Raw genomic sequence first — 6,057 nt, 5'->3', positions numbered from 1 at the left:
CTCTGAGCTTGGCTCCGGATCTTCTTCCAAGCGTGTCTACAGATAATCTCTCTACTGGCACCTCTCAGCAAAGCAGAGGTGGCCGCGGGGTGCGTGACTTACTGCACTTTCCAGGGGCCCCAGCGCGTGCCTGCTGCTGGCAGCCTGGTCAGAAGCGGGGCAAGGAGCGGCCGGAGCCCCGAGGCGGCGGTGGCCGGGGCAGGTAGCATGTTGCAGCGGCGGAGGGGTGGGGTGGGCAGGGGCGCGACGGTCCAGGCGGGAGGGGGGAGGCCGACGCTCCGCTGCAGCCCAAGCCCTGCGCCCAGGTGCAGTCATTCCATGACAGGCAGGTGCGCTGGAAGGACTCCCAGGGGGGCCCCCATGGGAGCGGGGCGAGGCACTCACTCACTCCTCCTCCGACGTGTCTTCACCGCACACCGAGGCTGGCTGGCTGGCTTGGGGAGGGGGAGACGCCTCTAGCCCAGCAGCAGCATCCCCGGCTGGAAAGGCGTGAGCCTCCCCACACCAGCCCGTCGGCCCCCGAGGAGCGCACTCAGTCCAAGGCGGCAGTGCCTCCGCCTCCCCACTGCTCCTGCGCGGGCACCGGGGAGCAGCCTCTCCCTCGGTCTGCAGCGCTGGTGCGCTCTGCTCTGCTCTGCTCTGCCTGCGAAGGAGCGCACCAGCCAGCCAGCCAGCCCCGAGCGCCCGGCGCGTCCTCCTCTCCTCCCTCCCCGGCGGGCCAGTGGTATTTCTGAAGCCAGCATGAAACCGGGGAAGCAAACTCCAATCGGACGCACGCGCGCGCGCGCCGCTGCCTGCGCGAGGAACTCCCAATCGCCGCTGGCTGGCCGGCCGGCCTTGGAGAGGGAGGGACGCTGCGCCAGGAGGGGAGAGCGCCAGGCGTGCGCCTCCGCCAGGCAAGCCTCGCACTGCCCTGCCGCTGGGGTGGGTGGGGGGCAGAGTGGCCAGGCGCCCTCTTTGTAGCCTCCTGTCCTGGAAAGAACTGGCAGCGCACAGCCTTCCTGGAATCAAGCCGTTAGATCTAAGACAGGAGGTCCAATAGAGTTTTAAATGTAATCATAAGTTAAATTAACCACATGAAATTGGTTATCGGAGTGTTTTTAGCTTTTATTTGCTCTTGTCCTACACAAGGTGGCCAGATGTCATAACCGCAAAAGAGGACACCACATCCCAAAATGTAGGACATCCAAGAAGAATGTAGGACCTGACAAAATGAAAGCTTAAAAACACTTGTCTATTGATTTCGTGTGGTTAATTTAAATGCTATATTACTTATTAATAAATTTAAAACTATATTACTTACGATTTATCACGTATAGTTTACTAATTACAAGAAGGCTATGCACTGCCTGCAGGGGCCACTCACAGGGAAAATGAGGACATTTAAGTTCTTTTCCAGGACACGAGGCTACAAAAGAGGATGACCTGGATAAAAGGACATCTGGTCACCCTGGTCCTACATTTTCTAGGATGTCCTACATTTTGGGGTGGCTTGTCCTCTTTTGCAGTTGTGACACATGGTCACCCTGTGCAGGGGGGGGGCAATAACCCCATGCAGCGAGGGGGTGTGTGATTTCAAGCCGGGTAAGAATTTATCACATGGAGGACCTTGTCACTCACTTTGCCTTTCCTTATTAGGGAAAATTCAAAATACAAAAAAGGGGAGCCAGCTTGTGAGTTTCACATAACTTTTTGTCAGGTGCAAATGGCAGGGAGAAAGAGGTTGGTACAAAGTTTTGTACCTATGACAGAGAAGGAAGGAGAGAGCTTCTCTGGAGGAGAATTAAATAATGCAGGCAGCCTAAACAGGAACAAGGTTGTTGTAATAAAGTCTTCTCTAGTGGCTGCTGGTGAAACTGTTTAGGTTATGAGGTCTTTGGTAACAGGGAACCAATATCGTCATCGTCATCGTCATCGTCATCGTCATCAATAAAGGACCAACTGGAACTCATAATGCAGTTAACTGGTTTTTGAGTTTCACAGAGCTCTTCTTCAGGCTTGCTGGAAAAGAAAAAAAAGTGAGGGGGAAGTGGGAGGCATGGTGGAAGTCATGTCTACAATACATTACAATCTTAAGATAGTGATTCAAACTAATTAGATTAGTTTGTGCCCAGAGAAGGCACCTCTGATTGCCAAAGGCCCAAATCCTAGCTAACTTTCCAGCACTGGCATAGCAGTGTCAATGGGACACGTGCTGCATCCTGCAGTTGGGTGGCACTCATGGAGGCCCCCTCTAAGTAAGGGAATGTTTGTTCCTTTACCTTGTAGCTGCATTGCCCTTATGTCACTGCTGGAAAGTGGGTTAGGATTGCGCCCAAAGTGTTCTATGAAAAGAAATAATGTATTCCATGGGCATTCTCCCTTTAAAAACTAGCAGCTATTCACATTCGTCCCTAGCATTACTTGGGTGATGGATCCCTTGTAAGGCAGAGAGGAGAAAAACAGAAAAATGTGGTAGTCTTTATAATGAAAAAGATGCAATAAGTGCTGGCTTCTGTATTTTCAGAGGAAAAGTGGCCATCAGCTCTTTGTCCCAACATATTTTGGTTGAACCTGAAATTTATTGCACTGAACAAAACTAACCAAATTGGACTTTATCACAATCTTAAGGCTGTTAAAGTATTGCTGATGGGACTTCCACTTTGCCATGCACCAACATCTTTTTATTTCTTTTTTTATGTTTCTTTTTCTTTTTTGTTACTTTTTTCATTATGCTTACATTGTGCTTATGTGCATTCATGCCTCTCTCTCTCTCTCTCTCTCTCTCTCTCTCTCTCTGTGTATGTGTGTGTGTGTGTTGAGATCCACCTGGAAGGTTACTAAACAGACAGAACTTTCCTAGCTCAATTTCTCTTCTCAGAAAACCTGCATTAGTTGAATTTCTGTCTGGCATGCAGCTATCAAAGACTCACAGAGCTATAATGGCAAAAAGTTGCAGCCCAAAAGACCCTATTATTTTAGCCAAGAGGTTTTCCTTATACAACTTTTAGATTTGTCATATTGTACAATGTTTTCAAATCAACATAGTAATTCAGAGTGACAGTCTCCTTGATCCACACGACAAACCTGCAGGGGAGATTGGACTGAAAGACAGTAACCATATTATTAGACTGTTTTGTGGGATTCATGGCTTAACAGACAGTAGCTTTGAACTTGGGCCTTCCAGTCCAAACCTAACATCCTCTCCACTAAAACCAGGGACAAATGGTCAGGGGAGGCAGTGCCTCACCTTTCATACTCCAGTGGAAATAGTATCATTGTCCAAGGCATTCAGGGGTGCCACCCAGAAGCCATAAGGCATTGGTGCTATCCCGCTGCAATCAGAGGGGAGGCTGACCTTGTTGCTGCTGCAGCTCTCGATGCTGCCTGTTACTATACAGAGAGAGACAAGAGATGTGGGAAAAATGAACTCTGCTTTCCCTCTGACTGCAGCCAGCAGCACCCCAGAATGCCTTGCAGTGCCATAGTAAGTGACTCCCCAGCCATTGACCTCACTGCGTGTCACCGACTAAAACACACCTTTAGGTGTGTGTTTTAGTGGACACACTTAGGATGCAATCCTAACCCCTTATGTCAGTGCTTTCCAGCACTGATAGTTCATTACCCATGGGACATGTGCTGCGTCCTGCAGTTGGGTGTCACTCACGGAGGCCTCCTCAAAGTCAGGGAATGTATGTTCCCTTACCTAAGAGCTGCATTGCCCTTATGTCAGTGCTGGAAAGCACTGACATAAGGGGTTAGGGGTGGGCCCTTAAAGGCACACTTTTAGACTGCAATCCTAACCACACTTTCCTGAGAGTAAGCCTCATTGAACAAAATAGGACTTACTTCTGAGTAGACCTGGTTAGGATTGTGCCCATTATCTCATATATTCTACTGACATTGTTGCAAAGAATGCATCGTTAAAACAAACAAAAAAAAAACACCCCAAACAACCCAAATATATTCTTTAGTGCACTTCATGAGTGGCCTGTAAGAAAGGTGGTACATTAAACCAATGTAGCTGCAATCATTAAGCAATTTACTCTGTTGAGCAATATGTTGAAATCGTGTTGAAATATGTTGAAATATGTTGAAACCTTATTGAAATCATATGGGTAATCTGTAGAAAGTGACTTGAATTTGATAATCCAGCAAAAAATATGAAGCACACCTCTTCTTGAAAACAGATCCCGCTGAGTCCAGGTAAATATGCATTGGGTTACATCCTGAGGCTTTTTGAAAGATGGTATAGTCTAAACTAAAACTTATTTATTTCAATGGGCTTTTGGTGCAAATATCTTTTGCTAGATTACACTGAGCTTGCAGTCATCTTTATAAAGAAATAAGGATTTTAATTGCCCAATTACATGAAAGAACGTTATCTAATTCAGTTCATTTTCAGAAATATTAAACAGCATTTTGTTTTTGAATTTCATATTCATCTATTTGGTTTTTTTAAAATCTCTCCCTCCCCCTTTCACCAGAAATCTCACTACATTACCCAAAATGTGCATGCAATTTTCTTCTGGATTAAAAAACAAATGCAGGTCCTTCTGAATCAGAGACAGTGCCAAAAGTCTGGGAGAGAAAGTTTCTGCCCTTTAAAAATTCCTGCAATCATGGAGATTTTATTTAATAAACACAACAGAGCCAGAGCACTCACCAGAAGTCAGAAACTGCTTTGTAAATGATTGATCTCTGCATTGGCTCAATCCGAAAAGACTGTATTCAAGTGCATATTTACCCTAATTTCTAACACATTTATTGAGGTTACATTGATTTCAACCAATTTTCTTAGCAGACTAATCTTCCTCTCCTTCATAGGAATGGCTTTAAAAAATAAGAAAGTACAGCACTGAAAACAACATCAAATCACCTACTTTATCAATATTTATTCACTCAGAAATGAAAATACCTACAACCACCTATTTAGATAATAGACCCCCAAATCATAAAATATATAGCAAATTAAAAATATTAAATCTTGTTTCCCCTCTTCATTGCATTGTTATATACTGGTATCAGAAGAAGTGTGGGAGGGGGGAATTCAAAAGTCTGTAGGAGATTTCCATTGAAAAGGACTCCAAGAAAAATCTTTAAATCCAGGATACTAGAGCTGGATAGTATGAGGCATAAAATAAAAGGCGATTCAGCTTTCCGATTTAGAGATACATCTATATACAGAAAAAAAAAGTCTGCAATATTTGGGGGGGGGGGCGGTCAAGGGTCAGGATGGGGTGAGTATGCTGTTTTCTTCTTTGTCTCTTGAAACCCAGCATTTCACCAAATCAGAGGAATGGTGTTAATAAACAAACATGGGAAGGCACCAAAAGGAACATACATTCAGACCAACCCACAACAAACCTAGACAGCTCAGTTGGATAAGTGTTAACATTACAAGCATGCTTTAAAAAAAAAAAAAGTATCTTGAGGAAACATAAGGAAAACATTATCAAAACAGAGTACATTCTCAATGACAAGGTATTCCGCACTAACTTTTCCCAGAGCCTTTCAGCAATGTGAACACACTAAACAGATTCACTGTACTGCGGTTAAGACACAGCTCCCAATTATTATTTAAGCTATATTAATAACAGTAATTACACCGAGATCATTTACTGTTGTAGAAATCACATTTCTTAGCTGAGCTCTTTTCAGTAGCCACTGAACTGTCTAAAGCAGAATGCATAATCATTGCATTTATCCAGAGGGACCATATTTGTTTCATTGACTTTTCCTAAAATCCTAAAGATCTTTCTTTTTTTGTCATGTTGTACATATAAGCTTAAAAAAAAATAATAAAGTACTATATGTTAAAGAATGCAAAGATGACGCTTAACATGGTTTCAGAATACTCATAATTTTCAAAACTGATTTCAAGATTTGGGAGGCTTCTTGCATTGCGATGTCAGTGTTCATACTAATATAATATTACAGAAGAAATACAACAGTGACTAGGTGCACCCTTTGGCATTCATGCTTGGAACTGAAATTTGTAAAAATAATTGATTTTCTGTCTTACGCAGTGTTAGCCATAGGAGCTGAAGAAATGTCTCTAAATAACATGGGATGAAA

Source organism: Tiliqua scincoides, chromosome 1 (assembly GCF_035046505.1).
Source record: "Tiliqua scincoides isolate rTilSci1 chromosome 1, rTilSci1.hap2, whole genome shotgun sequence".
Taxonomy (NCBI): Eukaryota; Metazoa; Chordata; class Lepidosauria; order Squamata; family Scincidae; genus Tiliqua; species Tiliqua scincoides.
The sequence above is the reverse complement of the archived record's forward strand: the minus strand, read 5'-3'. Positions refer to the sequence as shown.